Genomic DNA, 22232 nt, shown 5'->3' on the forward strand with positions numbered 1-22232 from the left:
CAAAACACAAGAACCAACACAGATCCCAGGTCCTGATACCATGAATGTAACAGTTCTTTTACTACCCATCCATTATTAGATAGTATTCATGCTTTTGTACCAGACCTCCATTCATCTGTTACTTACACTTTTTTTTCTTCTTTTTTCTTTTAAATAAATGAATGTTTTATCAGATTTTTTAAACAAGCAATACTTTTGAGTAGAATAACCTAATTACATTTAACAGATTAGGAGGACACTGATCTAATCTTCTTTGTGTTTTTTGTTCTCATCTCAAATAAAACTTTGTGCTAAGTTCACTAACTGATTCAACAGCACACACTGACAGAAAATAGTGGATTCCAGCTCCTTTCTGTCCCTGGAAAGTGTCTGATTAAATGCTGAGCAGCTGCTTTCACAGTGATGATTGAATTAAAAGAACCATCTGAGATTCTCCTCATTCAGTCCAGAGGAGAGGCTCATGACCCCAATGTCCAAAATCATCTCTTTATATATCTATTCTTACCCCTTTACTGATTTTACTCTATTAATTTAGTTTTGTTTATCATTCAGGGTTTCATTCATCATGATAGGTGGATGGCAACAGAGGAGGGAATTTACGTTCCAGTGAAGAGAGCAAGTCAAACAAGCAGAATTATTCCATTCATAATAAACCACATGATCCGTGTCCTGGAATTTAGTCCATGCATTAAGGGTCATTAGAAAGAATCAAACACAGAAAAAGAGAGAGATGACCTTGATTGGATTTTTTAAGCTCACATAGCAGTTTAATTGGTTTGTTCTCACTCACAAACTCATTTTTTTTGGAAGCCAAGACAAAACATCTCAAACACACACACCCAGAGACTAGGCTATGTGCATATTATTTATAATAATATAATGCATTGGATTTTATATAACGCTTTTTCATAGACACTCAGGGGCAGATTCACTCAGAATAGTTTAGAGGTTTAGAGGTATTAAAACGTGTGCAAACGTCACTCCACGCGCTAATAAGCCATACAAACCCTAGGGAATCAGGAATGCGTGGCTGCTGCACGTCGCAATGCGCCCTCAATCCATTTAGCGTGTTTTCCTCTAATGACAACGCGAGCAAAAAAATGGGAGGAGGACATGCAAATAAATGAATGCAGGAGACGCAATGCAATTCATCAAACCTGGACTTCATTGCTGCCTCTGTTTTTCCGTATAAATTTAACACGACCCACAACCAGGTGTTAACTGTCAAGGCTTTTTGCTCAGTGATGGCAGCAGTGAGGAGATGAGGCCGGGGAGAGGAAAGACGACAGAGGGAAGGCATTTTCAGACCTCGAGTTTAAACCTTTCCTGTTTCGTTTCCCCACCGTGGCTGCGGCGAACACAGCGGAGATCTGCACTCTCCATGGCCGGAGTCTGCTTCTCCTCCGGAGATCACTCCCGTACGCTTGTTAAAGATAGTATCGCGTAGGAAGAACAGGCCGTTTTGTTGTTGTAGAGCTGCACCTTATTATCTGGCTGTACCATAAACATAAGCTTGCTACCTGTCTCGGTCGCCTGTCGAACTCTACCCACAGGCACGCACACACATCTCTCCTCTGCGGCTCACTCTCTCTCTCACACACACACGCACGCGCATCAGCCGCGCGCATGCACCCCCGTCACTCACATCCACGCATATTTCCTCACTGTGGGATGAATAAAGAATCTATCTATCTATGTCTTTGCTGTAAATCATCCATTTCTTTATTAGCTTCCTCTACTAACAATTCCAATTCTGCTGCTTCAATTTTTTTTTTTGCTTCCGCGCACTCAGCTCTTTAAATAGGGCGGTCTACACCACTTCTGCACATGCACTAATCATTGCTGCAATCTTAATGAATTCCTCGCAGCAGGTGAGGAAACTGTGTCACCAAAGGATTTAGGGACACAAATGATTTTCCTCCTTTTATTTCAGATATTAGTGAATCTGCCCCTCAAAGCACTTTATATTGATGTGCATTGTTCTTCCACTCAACACGCAACGGTGGTAAGCCACTATTGTAGCCACAGCTGCCCTGCGGCAGACTGACAGAAGCGATGCTGCCATAGTGCGCCATCTGTCCCTCTGACCACCACCAACACTCACACATACATCACATTCATTCGAGGCAATGTGGTTGAAGTGCCTTGCCCAAGGACACAATGACTTGGATAGAGCGGAATTCAAACCCTCAACCCTTCGATTATTGTACGACCCACTCTACCATGAGCCAGTGTTTATTTACAACATCAGGTATATTTTATTTTCTTTCTATATTTCCGGTTTTGCTCACACATGATATTTGACTTTTCCACAGGTGTAGAAACTGAGCACTTTGGCTTTACTGCAGCATATACAGAGACTGTGATTTGTGTTGAGACATAAATGAACAGAATGAAATGACGACCGAGCATGCTAAAGTTATTTAGATCACAACTGTTGATCCAAAAACGCACCTGGATTTGTCTGCATTTGTGACACGTTTAGAGCGTGGCAAAAAGAGCAATAGGACTTTGTTAATTGTTTTACCTGCATTGGTCCCTGATCACTCTTTCTCAATTATTCAACTCAACACAACTGATTTAAATGAATGGGTTGTTATCTGGCCAGCACAGAGTTTAATGGGCCATCCATTTGTTGGAAAAGGGAAAGGCCAAAAACATGGCTCCTCTGATAAGTCTCACAGGATCAGGAGCCCGAGGCATGTAATACTCTGCTAGGATGTTACAGCTTTATTTGCATTGCATTAGCTCTCCCTCTAACCTGCTAAATAACATTTCTGTTACTAAACTAGTCTGTTAGTGATCGACTAGCATGAAATTATGTGAGAGCTTTGATTTACAAATAAAAATCACTATGAAAATGAACAGGCATCTAATAAAAATCCATTATCTATTTTATATACATACAGTATATAAAACTATAAATCTGTCCATACAATGCTATCTTTAATACATTTTGGTAAAGCATATTAAGGCGCTGTAAACAAAGAACATGCTGGACAACAGAAATTCCGGTCATTTAAGAATCCCAAGACATTAATCCTAACAATTTTCACTACTTAAAGCTTAAAGCAGTCAGAACACACTGTTTCTAGTTAAGATTAATGCAGTAGCTTTTCAAATGCATTGCATACAGGCCAAAAATGTCCACAAAACACTTAAATTGTGTAACACAATCAAAGTGAGAGCCATAGTATTCATTACTGATGCCCATCAACGCCTTTCATTGTGCAGCACAATGAAAATGATACAAAAATCAGAAAATTCTACATACCACCCACGCAAAATAAGGACAATACAACCACAATCTTATTTCAACAATAAATGTATTAAACAAGCAATTTGACAGACAATTATTAATTAAATAACAATCAACACAAACTAATAAAGAAATAAAATATGGAAACTCACTCCCTCTAACCCTATGGGTACACAATGGCACTACAGGGAGATAGAGAAAAAGAGAGAGTGGAAAATTAACAAATAAAGTGTCAGTCTTGGTCCCACACCCGCATGAAATGTCTGGAAAATTATAAAAACTGCAGAAATAAATCTATTCAAGAGCCACTGAATCAATATTTTTAAACCTTTGGGTCGGGACCCATGTGTGGTCACCTGGAGTTTAAATGGGGTAGCTTGATGTTTTCTTTTTTTTTTTTTGTCGACTTTAATGTTTTTCTGTTGAATGTTTTTTCTTGCACTTTTTGATCATGTAAAGCACATTGAGTCGCCTTGTGTATGAAATGCACTAAACAAATAAATTTGCCTTGCCTTGAAATTTCAGAAAATTTAAATTAATTCGCAAAAGCCCCACAATCCTTTTTTATTTTTGGAATGTCCGTCAATTTCCTGAGTTTGTCTGGTCTGTAATGGCTGGGAGAAGTCTACCAGTGCATCTATGTGACTCTTTTTGGAGCAATACCTGTGCGATATCCTCCAGATTTAGGCAAAAGGGGTTGCAATATGCTGTGGAGGGAAATATTCAAAATATTAAAATAAACAACGAAGGGGACATTACAACGATCGAAGCAAAACCCCATGATCTCTACCTCATATGCAATGAACACAGCCTTGTGGACCAGTCATGCTCCTGCACTGCTTTGTAACTTTTCATTTATTATCTTGTTCGTATCCTCCTGAAGCTATGAAAACAAACTGTTACATTAGCTATAGCTAGCTGAACCTACAGGTGACTCAAGGCTCATAAGATTGCAGCTATTTACGCTGCTAAGTGGTAGCAAAGCCTGTTAATATAGATTGGGAGACTGGTATGCTTCAGAAGGATGTCGACTGAATTATTGATAGTGATATAGTAATACTACCGCCCCCCCACTAGGTACGTGAATGCATAGTTATGTCAAGGCACTGTATTATATTTCAACTCCTTATTTAATCAAAATCAAATCAAATCAAGCTTTATTGTCATTTTGCTGAACATACACATTAGTGCAAACAATTTGCTTACTGCTCTAAGTATGTCAGACCTAGTTTACATGGCAACGGATGCTCGGACGTATGATTGGACAATGTTTGTGGGCAAGGTTTTGCGAAAGGTCTTATGTACAGTAATTAAAACAACACAATCTTAAACAACTGTATTTCTATACTTTATTTTTGTGAATCTAGTTCAACTAAAATGCAGTAAAATGCAGTAATATATATATATATATATATATATATATATATATATATATATATATATATATATAAATATATACACACATAGTATATCTGAGCTCAAACACGATCAAAGACTAATTCTAGAAAAAAATGTCTTTGGAGTCGCCAGAAATTCTTGATATCAAAATGGGATCACGATCCAAAAAAGGTTGGGAACCACTGCGCTAAATACTGTTTCTTTTCACTTATTTACAAAATGAGATTCTATAAATTGTGTGTTATCACTCGTTCATTCCATCATTATGTGTTCTATAGTTGTTTTTAAATAATTTTCTAAGCAAAATATTGTAGTCGGATAAAGAGAAATAAGAGAAAGGTCCTGGAGCCAAAAAAAAGTTTGAGAACCACTGATATAGAGTACCTCATGTTGAGGAGCGGTCAATGGGTCAGGAGGTTAGGATGACAATGCAAGCAGATCTCCCCTTTTTGCAAACTGACCTCCCAGTCTCAGTCACGAATTAAAACAAAGCAGCATGTGGACCATTAGACCTCCGTCAGCTGACAGACAGTGGAGGTGAGGATACTGTAGACTGATGTTGAAACATGAACATGGAACACAGGCTGCTGCTGATAAATCATTAATGCTAGATCACAGAGCATGTAAAAAGCACGTCAGTTTATAGTTGGACCGTTGAACGACCCGAGTCATGGTGGGGGGGGTTAGGGGTAAGCAGTATTGTACAGCAGAAGGTGCACACTTGACTCATGAATATGTATGCTCTCCAGACACTGCGTCCACTTGACTGGAATCACTTGTGAAGTGGTTTGGAGAGGCAGCTCAGGAGACATCGGCCTCAGTGTGAATTGCACCCGATGATATTCATTACAGGCAGCTTTGAACCACTCCCAGCAGGGATTACTCTCATGAGATATTTTTTGCTCCGTGATCATTTCATTAACTACAATCTGATTTGCCAAAGAAGAAGAAGAAAAAAAAAGATTTCCTGGAGGTTGCTGGTGTGATTGAGCCCATAGAGTAAGGCACTGGTAGTTGTCATTATAATGGCATAATTAACCTCTTTATGTGATGTTGGGTGAACAGGACCATCAGTGTGACTGGAGGAACAGTAAAGGTCAGGAAGAATGGGTTCTGATATTTGGTTAATTATTTAACCACTGTCTTAGGCATAAATATAAATATTTATTCAGGCTTTTATTTTGTTGTATTTTTAAAGCTTTATTCCTTTTATTTTGTATCATGATTTGAATCCTTTTCATTTGAAATAACCCTTGATCGTACATTACCAGTATAAAAGGACAGGAAGCCAGGTTTCTACCGTGAATACAATTTGAAACCAAATGCTTTTTTTTAAACTTATACTTTACTTTTGATTTATTCTTCTAATTTGTTCCAACCAAGTGGAAATAGTGAATAAACACAAATGCTCCATCAGGGATGTAACAGCCAGTCAGTGGAGCTGTAATGTCAAGCATTCGGTGAGAAGAATATTTTTCTCCGACAGATGCCACGCAGGCTGTTCTGATAAATGGATTCTGAACATATTGCTACAAGAGGTCAGATTTTTTTTAATCCTAACCATCTGACAAACCTTGGCTAATCCATTGTGCTTCCTAACTAAATTTAAAGCATTTTGTAACATGAGGATTTTCCACAATCTGCCATCGGTGCATAAAATAAAGACTTTTTTGATTTGCAGTCCCTTCGGTGAAAAGTTTTAAATCCAGGCAACCTTACTGCATCTTCGTATAAAAAGCATGTAGCATCTACACGTTTATAGCTGTGGTCAAGGTCGAACGTGTCTTTTTTTATGACACACACACACACACACACACACACACAAAAACTGGACATAATAAATGTATGAACAGAAATAATGCCTGTAAATTTAACCCTTGAAGCTCAAGGAAATGTTATTCCCTTTAAAGCTGTAAACCAACACTGTGTTTATGGTTTGATTTCCTATAACTCATAGTGTACCCAGCAATAACTGTTAGATTGAACTATGGTTGGAGTTGTTAGACGTCTTTCAGCTTTCAGTTCATAGCATTCAGTTTATTTGTATACTTACTAAATTTGCACACATTTTAAGATCGATAAAACCCATAGGTTCCTTTGTTATTGCAGGTTCTCACTTTGTCTTCAATTTGCATATTTGTTGTTTTTGTTTTGTTTTATGTTGTTGTTGTTTTTTAATGTTCATTTTCATTTATTTTACTTTATTAGTATTTTTTTTCTAATTTACAGTATGTCTGTCCCACAGTTGTATATTTGCACTATTATTCTACATTGGAATGTATTTTGTGCTTACTGTGCACTATTCTATTGGTGCTGCAATGCAGTCTATTCCATTCAATTCCATTCTAAATATCTTTAAGGCACTTCTTTTCATACAAAAAACATGTTGTATCAATACGATTACAGTGCATAAAATACTTTATAGTGAAAACATTTTAGAGTATATCATGCAGATGTCTTATTTTTCAAAAGCCAGATTAAAGTTGATACTCGATAAACAACTCATTAAACTCTTTAGAAGAATCTCTAAAAGTTTGAAGAAAAAAATCTTTCAACGTAGAGTAGCAAAATATTGAATCTGGGTATTTTTTTTTTTTTATAGATCAGCTTTGAAAATGTACAAGTTCAGACAAGTTTAAAAAAACCTAAAAAAACAAAAGTCTTTTGTTAAAATAAAATACGTTGCCCTTTAAATTCAAACACAAATTTATTAAATGACAAAAATCATGTTTGGGCAATTAAATGGCCAGGTTTGACAAAGAACCCGAGGACTAAATGAGCGTGTGACATAGACGCGTGACAGCATCTGAGAAACACATTTAATGCTGACAGTGTGAAGAACACTGCCACTGAACAACGGACTGGATTACACTGAGAACATGCTGAGTCAGAGTGGTTTTGTTTCTTGCAAGCCCGATAAGGGGAAACATCTGGCTTGTATTACAGAAAGTGGTCACCATTAGAGATGTGAGATGTATATAGACTGTGTTTTAGTCCTATAATTAACAAGCTCACTATCAACAACAGGCAGAATGTACAGTATGCCAGGAATGCATCCTGTCTATTCTCCAATGTCATCTGAAATATGCAATGCCACACCGTCGACTCGATAAGACGGATGCATGGAAAGATAATGTCAGCTAATATTGTTGCAGTATCATTGACATTGACAGTAAATGCACTTATAATACTGGGATTCATATAAAAATGTCCTAAAAAAAACCAGTGCAGCCAAATTGGAAATAGAGACCAAAATTAAAACTACAGTAGTTTGAAAGTCATCAATGAGGAGAAGGCAGCCTAACTAGAAACCAGTCTACCTAAAATCTTGTACAATGTGCAACAAATAAATCATAGGGAAAATGGTCTGATTAAATCTGCATTGATATAATCATTTTATTGCCCATTCCCAAGGAGCCCAGATGACGAGGCAGTGTCACATAATGGTTAGTGAAGCAGTTTTTCAATTTCGGCTGAGCCATAAAAACCATGAGTCAGTTCTTTCCTCCATCTTCATGAGAGCACAGAAGAAACTACCACTAAAAAAAAAAAAACACAGGCCATCTGTGAGACGCTGAACCAAGTGGAGAACTTATAACACTTATCACTTATGTTTATTGCTCCTCGCTGGACGCAACAGTATAACACAGTGTCAGAAAAAAAAAATTACTTAAAAACAACATTGTGAGAGCATTGAAAAGTGTGCAAAGGTTGAGCTTTAGCTGTTTGCTAATTAGATTATTGATACTGTATGTATCAGTATGTGATAAGACTGACTATCATTTTCAAACAGAATGACCATTGGTGATCATGGTGAACATTTTGTAAAATGGTTTTGGCATGTTTCAATGTCGAGTTTGGACTTTTAAATTTTAATTTGTTGTCTGAGCAAAAATATTAAATACACTTCTGTTTCTTGTATGTATCATTGTCGTTGTTCATCTGTAGGAATTATTCTAGTTGTCAAATTATCTATTCAGCCTCAAATACATTATGTCTGCCCCCTTATTATTAATTAGCAGATATTTGAATTAAATATTTGTTGAAGAACAAGACAAAGTAGTTTGACCCCGCCCATGCAGGCGGTAAGGGTCACAAGAGTAATCAGAAAACATGACACAGTCTCTTTAATTGACCTTGTTCATTATAAAATAGGCTTCCCGACCCTGAATACTATTACCTTGACTCGAGCTTGTCCCTTCCTCATTAATGCTCAGTAAGAGCTGCCACATTTCCTCCCACAGCGGCAAAACCATCTGCCGGAGAATGATGAAAGCACATGACATTCAGGATGTGTATAGCAATCGTCAATGTAAGGCAGGAGAGTGAGGGGCAACAATGTAAATTAGTGCATGTCTGATGGTAAATGTAGATGGTTTGGATGACTAATTACAAAAATAAAGACAAGCTGTGAAAAGAGCAGATTCCATCACATTTTGTTCCTTGTCTCACCGACTCCCAGACCACCTTGTGAGGAGAACTATGGGAGAAATGATTATGTCAACAATAGCTGCGCTTAGGAGGTTCTGAGCATCCGGATGAGATTTAAAGGAAACTTGTTCAAAGCACAATTATACATTTAGAAATATTGCTTTTATTTTGCAAAAATCCGTAATGGAAACCCAGTAACTGACTCCTAGACTACCTTGTGAGGAGACCGATGGGAGAAATGGTAATGTCAACAATAGCTGGGATTCCGTTACCCTTGGAAATGTGCAAAATCTAAACAGCGCAATAAGAACTGGTAATGTTAACACCTGAATTTCGAAAAAAAAAAAAACACTCAAATATCGCTAAAAAGTTTTTACAGTTTCATGAGGAGGAATTTCCGATATTGAAATGTGTCGCAAAAGAGAAACACGTTTTCCGCAAATACACATCATAAGTCGTGACATACCTGGTCACATGACCACTTCTCTCCAAGAAAAGATGGTACGGTACTTGTAAACAGAAGAGGAAACCGGGTTTCTTAGCATTATACTTAAAAATGATCACTGCCACATTAAACAGCAAACGACAAAGGAATACAAAGTGTTGCCCAAAACACCCTTCAATGGAAACACGTTCAAAATGCAATTATATTTATACGCAAATATAATATTGCTATTATTTAGCAAAAATCTGTAATGGAAATACAGCTACACAGAAATAAGAGCAGGATGAGAAGATGAAAGGAGTTTAATGGCGGCTGGGTAGCAACACTCCTTCAGGCTGAACTCTCCATCTGACTCCACTTTGCCTGCATCTCCTTTGATAGCCGCTGACACCTCTGGTAGAACAATAGCTGACTTCCAGACCCTTCAAGACCCCAGCGACCAATTTTCATTCTCTACACTTTCAGAAAAGCCGTGAAAAAAGAGGACGTGCGCCCCTCAGACTGAGACACCCCAAATCATTACCCTCACTACAGCTGTGTCACCATATACAGCGCAGACACAGCTCGCTAATGATGAGGGATGGTGAAGGAGGAGGAGGAGGAGGATCCCCCTCAGTGCATTGAGCAGAGGGTTATAGTAACCTGATTACTAATGGCTGCCTGGAGAATAGCATTACTTTTTCGCTTCAGTCGCAATCTCTCACGTTGAGCTTCTGATTGGCCTAGATCTGGTCGGCCGCGTGTTTCTCTCTAAATGAGTTTAACATCGCCTCTAAAAGGAGCGGACACACTCATTGCAACTGTGCACTAGGCATTACTGCATTATTCACAATCTCAGTTACAATCCCTTTGCTTTTATTGTCTATTCAGCATCAGCTGTAAAGGATCGGGTCTCTTTTATTTACAGAAACACGATCCTGATGGGGACCGAAACCCCCTCGGTGTTACATTTCAAGCGTGAATAACTAAAATAAAACCTGCAGCAGTCGTTCAAAGCTGAGAATGATACAGCAATCTTTTAACAAGTTAAAGAAGAGTTCAAGGAAATAAAAGCTCTGTTTGACACCTGCTATTCTATCCAGGCCCACTGATTTGTCTGTGTTGTCTCAAGTGTCTGTGGTACAGAAATAGAGCCAGAGCTGTTTCAGGAGAGACACACAGAGAGAAAAGAGCCAGTAAAAACACAAGCAGGAGTCTGCAGCATTCTGAGCTGCTGTTCTGGGTTGCAATTTGAATCAGCAGAGTGCTCCGAGCTAAATGCTAATGTCAGCAGGATGAGATGCTAACAATGGAGATGCTAGCGTGCTGATGTAATCAGGTGTTACTGAGGCTAATAACCGTTTAGGCCACGAGGTCCTCAGTAAACGTAGAGATTTTTCATCGTCATAGAAGTGTGATGCACAAACTGTAAAATATGTAAATGTTTTTCCTTAGAACATCAAGTGTAGAGTTAACATAAAATTTCAACAATTTATTCTAACTTATTTGGTTTATTTTGGATCAATAAAGAAACTGCATATAATTGGATGTGATTTGTTTTGCTCTTCTTTTGTTTAGTATTTGATGTGATTTATGATTTTTTTTTTCTCCATAAGTACTTACAAACAAATAGATCCAAAATAATTATTTAACACTGTCATCAAATCGACATTTCATCGTAATTCGTATTAAAGTATGTTAGAATTCTGATATCTCACGTTATTTGTGTAAATTCGGTGTGATAAGATGACGCATTTTAATGAATGTCCTGGAGCTTATCTCAGTTTTAAAGACTCAGGTTGAAGGACACAATGGGATTGTGATAGTTACAATTATGATTAACGTGATAAAGGTAATTAACTTTACTTGTACATTTTCATCTGAGAAGCTTCCTCAGCTGCAAAGAAGAATCCTGATGTCTACCAAAATGACCCTGACATGGTTTATGAAGAACCTTCAGAGAAGTCATAGCGACAGCCTGAGCTCACAAAAACACCAATAACTTAACTCCATTTTGATTGGTCATATACGGTAAATACTTCCAATAAAAGAAAAATGCTGCTTAGGTTAATTTTTTCTTTGGGCAATGACAGCTTATCTTTATGTACTTCAGTCTCTCTGTTTATTACCCTTACCCTTTTGGGACACACACTTCCTTACATGCCACACAAGGTTACCCAGTCACAGACCCATGAGGCCTTCATTACCTTGAGTGACTTTGACCAATTAAAGCCTCCGAAACAGCAGTGGAAAGAGGATAATACACTTGTGAGAAAGCAGGACCAAATCATCCCACTTATCCAAAGATCAACGGGTGAACTCAAAATGAAAATATCCCTGTGAAATTTTCTCGCTATATCTATGATGTTAGTTTTTTGCCAATCCCACCATGATTAATGTGATGAAACATGGCTCTGTCTGGAAAAGCAGAAACCCTAACCTTCCTGCTGTCACCCAGCAGGGCTCTAGCCCTCCCGCCTTTACTGTAACGGATTGAAGTCCTGCAGTGCAAACACCTGCCAGTAGACAGTAATGGTTCATTGTTAGCGGAAGCTCACGCATGCTGTGGGAGGAAATAAATGCTTTTCGAATGCAAACACCTAGAACACACACTAGTGTGTGATTAGCTGAAAATATGACAATTTGTGAGATTGCAGCAGGAAATGATTTTTATGATTCATAATAATGTTACTTTTCCTGAGGTGTTTAAGGGTTTTGTTCACTGGTACTTTTAATTTAACCAAGAGTTTGTACAGCAATATGTTTGGTCACCTTAGGGATGAGACGCTTATTTACACTGATATTGTTGTCTGTAACAAACAGCCAGTGACTGTTTATGTCCTCCAGATGGCTCAAAAGTAATTAAACTACTTTTAAAATAGACATCTTACAAGTGATACACCTTTGACCGACAGCATCTGCTTTGCTTGTTCTATTTTATTTTAATTTTCAAATGAAAAATCCTTTTAAAAATGTGATGAATACAGTTTTCATGGGGTTTGCATTGGTAATGCTTTAAAATGACTATGAGGCACGCAGTAACTATTCAAAGTGACCTCTTTAAACTCGTCTACATTTGTTTTAGTACAGTCCCAGCGTCTTTGATTTATGTGATTGGAGCTCAGATCGTTGACTTCTTATAGTAACATATTTCAAACATAACTATATCCTTTATATATTAGATACAATTGAGCAAGCTCAAGTACAGATATAAAAACATTCTGGCTATCAAATCATTTGTGGTAGCAAAAGCAATTCATGGACTATTGACCCTCCCTTTCTCTTTACACTGGAAATATTTTAACACTGAGAGGAAAAATACCGTCCTTTTCACATCTCTATGAGAACAATGGCAATAATGAATTTAGGGATCTATCATTACACAATGGTGCCATATCTGCCAAGCATGCAATGTCATTTCTTTATAAGAAAGAAAGCCACTTCTCTAATGATTCCATTATGATCATCACATTGTGATGGTAGAAATCCATCAAAGTGAGGTGACAATAGAAAGGAACATACCACTTTTGGGAGCTGCCAGCTTAGATGATTCTCTGTCGTTATTAAGATTTTGTTCAGTAGGCAAAGATTTGCTCCATTTCTGAGTATGTGTCACTGCACAATTGAGTGTCTGGAGCTGAGCTGATTATTCAGGTGGTAACCCTGAGAGTTTGTGTGTGCGATAAGGAGAAGGTGTGACCGTGATAGAAAGAAATAGCAAAACCTGCCGATGGCTCATTACCTGCCCACAACAATCAGAAGAATTCCATCAGATTAGAAAAGTCCCTCTCACAGTAGCATTGAGCTGAGTGAAAGCAAAGAGTCGTCTCATGCAGAGCTTCACTTATTCAGAAGATTTCATCAAAGTACCTCAATTTAAAGGATACTGTTTGAAGGTGCTGCTTCTTAACCGTAGAATTAACAAATATGTATTTTCTAACTTATGACAGATGCAGGTGTGTCCTTACTGGAGTTTCCCTGAGTCGTTTATTATTATGGACGGATGCTGTAATACCAGCTTCTGTTTTTAGTTCAAACCATCTTCTTTCATCATGGACTGCAGCTTCTCTCTCTGCCTCTACATAAACAATAACTTTTACCTGCCTGCCCATCCACAGTGTGCAGTGAGCGTGGGTTGAACTAAACTGTTGTCTCTGTTTTTGGCAACATGCAAACAGGTCGACGTCAACAGATACCTTCCCATGCCAGATGATGCACACAAAAGAAAATGCCATTCAGCCCTTTTAATGTAACAATCTGATTACTAGATTTAATGCTGCAGTTTATAAGTTTTATTTGGCATCATTTGGTCAAAAATCCATAATCATCTTTGAGCGTATTGTAATCCAAAGTGTTCAGAGTGGACAGTGAATCTATTCTACTTCTCCTGGCCCTGTAAATTAAGTTTAGAAATCCAGGCTCTTGGACTCTGGATGTCAGCCAATCAGAGATCTTTCTACAAACATATGTGCTCCATGAGCACGTTTGCAAAAAATACTGGTATGGGAGTTTCAGTTTCAGTTTCAAAGCAAAGCAGAGAGAGGATTCTACAAACTGCAGCTTCAAATTGATATGAGTTATCAGATAATTTTCATGAAATAGGATTTTGGTTATTTAAATGTGGTTATATGTTTTCTTTCAGTCTTGTTATTTAACCACAGTTCCTAGCTTCCCTCCCATTCCTCTTTCCAAACTGTTTTCCTTTTGTAATCACCCATTTGGTAATCTAGCTCTAACCCCTGACCCTAACCTTAGTCTTTCTGTGCAAATGACTGCTAGTCTGTATGTAATGTAAGTCTGTACGAGTAGCAGTGAAGCTCACGATCACAGCCTTTCATAACATTTCATTCTCTGCTAATTTCACCTCTTCCACCTGTAAAGTCTCGTCCCCAAAACACCACCACTTCACCAGCTTCAACCAATGGATATTGATTTCTGTGACCATTGATTATTCAATAAAATGTGTTCTTTTTTATCCTCTGAATGTTTTTTAGTTTGTTTGTTTGTTTTTTTGTTGCCTAGGATGGAAACGGACTGATGTCTAGCCAATCACCATCAAAGACCATCTTCTATTCATGATGATTTTCCCTGTCACTCGAACGAGCATGAGTAGGTATTTCTGATGAAGAAGGAAAGTGACCATTGTCGCACACGCGCCGGTACACGTTGGACTTTCAAAGCAAACTTGAAGAACAACTCGAGAATCGTAACTGATCATCTTCAAGTGAAAGAGCTCTAGTTTTCTTGTGTGCCAGCGAGTGTGTGTGCGTGTAAGAGAGGGTGCTCTTCACACAAGATTAGATGTGGGCAGTGGTGCTGATTGAACAAGGGGCCGTGAGGCACACGTAATCATTCTGCTTAGTTTGTCTTCTCTCTCTCTCTCTTTTTTTTTTTTTTTTTTCCTCTCTCTTTGCCATCTTTTACCCCCTGCCAGGCTGGAGAGCTTCCAGCTCAAATCAGCCTCTCTTCTCTTTGAAAACTTTTGCAAAGCAAGTGAAAGTAGCAGGAACAAACTAAATCAACAAAACACAAACAAGCTGCAAGGACATGAACATTTCATTGCTGGTACTTCCTTTATACATGAGTTTGTAGCCAACCAAAAACTAGGCACACCCCTAAAGTTGCTTGTTGTAGTGAAATTGTTAATTTGCAAAGTGATTTATAAATAAAAGGTTGTGCTGTTTAATTGGGCGTGTGTATGTACCGGTATGTGTCTTTGTGTTTAAATGTCTGGAAAATGAGATGCTACATCTTAAGGGGCGACCCCTGATATACAGGGTGTCACAAACCATACAGAGCAAAAAAAAAAAAATGGTTTAAAGCTGATATCCAGAGTTTCTGAGAAATCTATGTTTATGTATTATTCTTTTGAAATGCGAAAAAATACCTATCTAGTCTTTTGCTATTGTCTACTGCCTGTGGTCATTCATATACAATAATGTATATAAGTCCCTCCTTCATCCTATAGACCCCGATACAAATGGAAACGATCGTCGACTGAGCCCAGCCAATAGGCTTCGACTTCTTGTTTTTGAGACTGTCAATCAAAGTGAATGCGGAACTGTGCACGGAAACAAGGTCACACGTCATAACAGCAGCAAACAGGTAAATATGATTTTGGCTCTTATCTGACCCATAGACCTATATTAATACAACCCGATGCGACCTTGTTATGTTATGTTCCGCGATGCGCATCCAGAAAAGTAGAGGCGTGGCTTCTGGTAGTTTGGCAAATGCAGTGGGAGGAAGTGAGGCTGTTTAGGGCGGGACATCGAGACGTTTCTCAGAAACTCCGGATATCAGCTTTAAGTTATTTTAATAATAAGTATTAAACAAAAAAAGTGTTGCCTTAAAGTGTTTTCAAAAAGTTTGAGGTTAGGTCTCCGTACAGTCAATCCAAGGCTATCATTTTAGATATTTTGAATGCAACACCTTTTCACGCACCATTGAGTCCAAAGCCTTTCTCTGACCTATTAACTGTCCTCATTGTTGTGCTCTCAGAACATCAGTGCTGAGCCATGGATGACTCCCTCAGCTGCTTACTCTACGTTTTAGCCACCAACGAGATGCCAGCACTATTTGAAGTGCTCATGTATCTACAATCTGGAGCCAGGCAAATACATTATTGGCAACGTTGAAAGAACTTCACTGAATAAATCTCATAAAAGACAAAAATAGAGGTGAGTAAGTCCAGTTGATGGTGATTCATGATCTATCCTGGAAGTTTATTTTCATCCTCCCATCCATCTAAACCACCCCCCACCTTATTCCCAGATGCTGACTTTCAGCACAGCCCCCTTTGGTGCCTTTTTCCTCAGGCATACACAAACCTATTACATTTTTGGTTTTTATACTGTGGCACATACATTTTTTTTAGTAGGAGCTAGAATTTTATTTCATGCAGTCATACACATATTTCAACAATTATTGTATTTCCCAATTATTTAAGCATTTGTTCACATAATAAAAAAAATCCTACAGTTTACTGCAAAACTAGCAGCATTGAATGGATACTATCAATTAGGCATTACCTAACATAATGCTTAATAAAAACAACGACAATATTAATCGTAATAGTAATTATTTTTTAGCTTAAAATGTGATTACTTCATTCATAACTGTAAATTGTAGAAAAACTGACAGTTTTATTGCATAATGCATCATTTTCAGGGTGACATTTTGGTTGCAATAGCTGAAAATTTATGAACGCAAATTTAAAATTGAAGGTAAGCGATCAATACCACTGAACACAGATGGCTCGGATCATTCGGAGGCACAGATAATAAATTCCATGTCAATTCAGCCCAAAGGTAACTAACTGTGACATTTGTTTGTGTTTTACACCAGCAGCGCAGCATCTGGAAAAGCTGATGTTGGCAGAAATGTACTCTGAGAGACATTTTCATGCAGAGCCTGTGTTCGTGAATCAGACCACATTTAGCATTTCTGCCTCACAGCAAGAAGGCGCTGGGTCTTAGCTTTCAGTCTTTGGGTGGAAACATGGGACTTATTTTGCATGCTTTGTAGGTTTTTCCCCATGTTCTGTTATCCACAATATAAAAGCATGTATTGTACACTATATATGCTATTTTAACGGGAAAAAATGTCTATATGTGGCAGACCAAGTATTACCCTTATTGTGCTCGATGTGGGTACAGAAGTTAAATTAATGAATGAATCATGGGCAAGATTGGTTTGTGACCAAAAAATGAGATGTCCCATACTGTTAAAATGAAAAAAAGGAAAGTGCAAAGTGGTAAATGTGCACATACTGTAGATCATGTTTGATGTGTGTCAGTGTTATAATTATCAGCGACAGAATGACAGTGTATATTATGTAACATTGCCAGTGGTACACAAAAATTGATTGAAAACCTGATCATACAAAGTTTTGAAAAAGACAAGATACTCAAACATGCTTGTGTGGATTATACCTTTTATTTTATAATTAAATTACGTATTGTGTGCTGAATCTTGATATGTAATTTATGGCATCATTTTATAGCTGAATATTTTGCAAACAGGTAGAGTTTTATTTTGATCAATTATTAGTTTACTTTCATTTCTATGTTGTGTGTATTTCGATTAATGTTATGTATTATGTATGCTTTGGTTATTGTGTTTTATTTTGGTAATTTTTTCTTTCCTGTGTGAATGTTATTTGTACATCTTATATAATCTGTTTGCTATACTTCACAACTGTCATGCATGTATAGTCTGTGATTTAGATTCCAGGAAGAATAGCTACTGCTTTTGCAGTATAGCTAATGGGGATCTAGAGGAAACAAACAAACAATATATAGTGGTTTTTTTGCTTTTTGTTTCACGTTTTAACAATATCAAATATATCTCTCTCACTCGCTCATAGCTGGTTTGGTCAGAGATGGATTACGCTGACAGATACAATAGAACAATGTTTTTCTATCTCCTAGAGAGTAACCTCGAAAAAAAACATTTTTTTTGCAATTAAGAATAAGTTGTTTTATCCAACCCAAACTTTTCAATGCTCAGCCGACTCCAGACTCACCATAGGTCTTTGTCTTCCTTGCTTCACAGTCTTTTAATTCCCACGTCAGTGTGAGCCTCTCGCCTTTTATCAATTCATTCAGAATCTTAATAGTTTTGAAAAGGAAAGGTCTCTTGCTTAGAATTACAAATTTATTCACGGCTGACATTTCAGTCAAAAAATACACTTGATGAAGCCCTGGGAAGACTCAAATGTCAATTGTGTTCTACTGTACTTTTGCACTGTGCTCAGACAGACGGCCAGAGTCTGAGCTAAGCAGCTTTAATCATTTCAACCACAGTTTTACAACAACGAATCAAAGTTTCAATATATTTAGGTCATCTTGGCAATGATAGAAGAGAATCACTGATCACTAGAGCTGGGCGATATGGACCATAATTGATATAAGGATATTTTTTCTCAAAAATATTTGATATACTGTAAATCTAGATATATTTTATCTCAACAAATTCTTACCAAAAGGAAAATTCAGGGTTAAATTGGTTGATGCAAAATGACACACAGACACATTTATTAACAAACAGCAGCACAATATGTGCCACTTTTGGCTTTTTCTCCTATAGGGACAGCATGTGTGAGTGAGTTCTGTAGTTTGGCTTGTTTAGGGGAAGGTCTGGGTTAGGACGCACTCAGCAATCCATCAAACCGTGCTTTTTATGTTGTTCTGAGAAGTAGCAAAAACAGCAACTCCGAAAAAACTTCAATATTGCCAAAAATCAGGACATATTGCCCAGGCCTAATAACACTTTACAGGTCATAGAAAAATAACCAGTAAAGTTGGAATCTGCCTGGCTAAGATTTGAATGAATGGCAGTAAAAATAACTCACGCGTTCAGGATTTTATTGAAAAGAGTCACATTAGCAATGCACAGTTTTACAATATAAAAGACAATTGGAATGAATTAGGTTAAGGTATTTGAGTTGAGAGGCTAACTCTTATTTAACAGTTTAATATTCTAACTGTTCAGATGAGAATTGTTTTACCCTTTGCAGAATAGTTAAGTTGACCAAAAATGCCAGGATGTCATTGAACAACCGAGATTTTAGTTTTCTCTCCGTAAATTTGTGATTCAGGTTTTAAGTTTTTTTTTTTTCATTGTATAGGTAAAACGTTTGCACTGTATTAAACCTTTGAGACCGGGGTTTGATTCCTGGTTGAAGCAACTGTTATTTACTTTTGTTATTTACAGGAAAAAAATATTTTTACAAAAACAGTGAATATGTTCCTAAACTTGTATAAACAACAACCAAACAACCCTGATTAATTATATTAATGAAAATATTTCTTTAATATTATTCGTCTTATAATATTTGGACAGACAACTTTTATTTATGTCTTTTCTTTGAGGCTAATCAACTCCAAGGTATCAATCCCAGACTCTCAATGTATTTAAGCCAAACAGAGTCAACATGACCTGGATGACCATTGAGACTTCTCATTAATGATGATCTTAGTTATGATAAAGAATGATTAGTAACCTCTTATTATTTGAGTGTTTGTTATTTTATATATTTCAGTTCTCTTCAGATACAGGAGACATTAAATAAATATGCTTGTATCACATTTCAGTGAACAAACAGAGCCATGTGCTGTCATTGTTTGATTTATAAATAGTCACTCAGGAAAGGTATGTCTAAGAATGCATAACATTATGTATTGAATCGTATTGAACCTGAAAAGCACTTCATTAGGGAAGATCATTGGTGTCTTTTTCGGTTAACACTACGCAAATCTATCATCCGTCACTTTCATTCTTTGTTGGTTCCCTGCATGTATGGAGAGACGCCAGGGGGGCCACGGCCTCTCCACCTCTTCTCTGGCAAATTGCAGCTCCTGTCGTGTGGAGGAATATGAATCACACAACCATGCCTTGCCTCATTATCTACACTTGTGTGAACATGCCTGGTTGCTCTGGGCTACACAGATGCACAATTGCGTGCAGGTTCTTCTGCATGAGTGTATTTGGACAAACATGAACACGCCTGGACCAACACACGTATGAGCATGAGGTGCACATGAGGGCTGAGCCTAAAGGATTGGTGCAGGTAAAGAGTTGGTCTTTCCTGGTTGGAATCCCTTCCTGCCTTTAGACCTCTCAGCTGGTGTACCCACCTGTGCACCCTGCTCCTCTCTACACTAAAGCCCAGGGATTTCATTCACTACTCATCTTATAGAAATGCAGCTTTGCTTTCCAAACTCCTTCAAAACAATATTTAAAATGCATATGTTATGTTATATATAGTTTGTGCATGTGTTTGGAAAACGCTGCTAGTTCTCATAACTACAGTATCCACATGCCATCTGTCATCCAGCATGTACAAATTACATCAAAGGTTTCTCTTTCAACAACAGCCTGACACATGAGAGCTTTGAACAGACAAATTGGTTCATGAGGAAAAAAATAATAATTGGGGGGAAATTAATTTGACATAAATTAGAACAGCGTTTCTCTCTGTAAACAGTCGGGCCGATATTGATATCAGATAGCAGAACATTATTAGCAAAAGAAAAAGAAAAAAACAGCAAAAAATAAATAAAACCGATATCGCATCATATCGGCATGCATCTAAAATCTCCAATTATATATTGTTTTAATTTGATTTATTGAGGTTATTTTTCGAGATGCTCTGATTATTTCTCTTATTTGATTGTAGAATATTCGGTAACACTTTGTAGAAATACATTAAAAGGTAAAAAATATAAACATTTAATGTAAAAACAATGTTGTAACAATGCCTAAAAGGTGTAATATGTGAACCTTTTATAAAGTATATTCTCAAGACTTAATAAACAAACTTAACTCAGATGAAAATTGGATCCCTGGAACACTGTTTGAAGTTAGACAGAATAGAAGTAATCAGTACTAAGATTACATGTAGAGAAAAAAAAAAAATGTTTTACTAACATGTATGCTCTTCAAATGTAAACAAATCCCACTCCCAAACTGTATAATGCACATTTTAAAGGTGAACAAATGGTTGAATACCAGCCACTCATGACCTGACATCCATTTAGTAATAAAACTCCTCAATTTCTTCTTCTTTTCAGATCCTCTTTCATCTTCATTTTCCCCTGTGTCGGCAGCAGCCTTCCATTTTTACAGTCCAGGTTTTTCAACATCCGATAAATATCTCCACGTTTGTTTGTGTTGGTTTTTCACAGCTAATTTTACAACTTAATTCCAGCTCCTATTGTTTGTTTTGCGCTGTTCTGCTTGTCTTCTCCGACAATCACACTAACATAAGCATGTAGCCAATTGTTAAATGACACGTCACGACATAGTGTTCGTGGGAAATGTAGGATTAGTACAACAAGCAGTGTTGCCAGATAAACATTATGTTTTAAAGTCTAAACACAAACAAAAACCCTCAAATTTCTTTGGCGGAAAACAGCCCAATCTGGCAACAATGACTTTCTGCAGCCTGCCGATTCAAACAGTAGTGGTGTTTCACTCCTCACCAGCCAAAATGGCTAATAACGCTACAATGTTACTCGCCAAAGTTCATTTTTACCCGCAGTTGCGGGGGTTAATTTAAAGTCCTAGTAATTACACGACCACAGCAGATCTCACTCGTCTACACAATAGTAAAGTTATATTATACCAACAGCACCCTCTCATCCTTCTTTGTCATGTCCTCCCTAACTCCTTTACCCTTGTATTTCCTCCCTCACTCACTGCCCTTTGTTTTTACATCTTTCTCCCCAATAAAACCTAGCTTAAATTTCCTTAGAGAGGACTGGTGATGGTCACAGTTTTGTAATATAAGAAATGCATTTTTCTATTTGCAAGAACAAAACATGCATAGTTGTCACAAAAGGTTTGCACTACAAATAGTGGGAAAAGAGTAGGTTGTAATAGGTATTATTTCATGTACAAAAATTAATGCGTTGATGTGCAGCCCTTTGATTGTCCCACAGTTATGTAATTATATCCAAGGCTTATTTGGAATGAACTTTTCCAGCTTCAAGGGTGCAGATACCATGGGTGAATCTACAGGAAGGATGTAGACTCAGAGTCTGAAAATCCAAGATGAGTATCTCTCTCGCTCGAGGCAAAGAAATGGATTCTCACTTTAAACAGTAGTCATGAAGACGTTGGAACAGTCTGCAGATAGTTACCCACTAAAGACCACTAAAAATGTGGGTGCTTCAACATTAGACCCAGGAATAGGATTGACAGATAAAGCTACTC

General features: G+C 37.5%; 1 protein-coding gene and 1 long non-coding RNA gene across 4 annotated transcripts in view; one reads left to right on the forward strand and one right to left on the reverse strand.

Moving 5' to 3' along the window:
* Positions 1-16142, forward strand: part of LOC114462261 (uncharacterized) — a 74802-nt gene extending 58660 nt beyond the window's left edge. Inside the window, exon 3 of the long non-coding RNA XR_003673923.1 lies at positions 16014-16142. This is a non-coding gene — a long non-coding RNA (uncharacterized LOC114462261). The remainder of the gene's footprint in view (positions 1-16013) is intronic.
* pex5la (peroxisomal biogenesis factor 5-like a) overlaps positions 1-22232 on the reverse strand; it is a 114616-nt gene that overhangs the window by 65416 nt on the left and 26968 nt on the right. The window lies entirely within an intron of this gene.

The sequence above is a fragment of the Gouania willdenowi genome, chromosome 4 (genome assembly GCF_900634775.1).
Source record: "Gouania willdenowi chromosome 4, fGouWil2.1, whole genome shotgun sequence".
Taxonomy (NCBI): Eukaryota; Metazoa; Chordata; class Actinopteri; order Blenniiformes; family Gobiesocidae; genus Gouania; species Gouania willdenowi.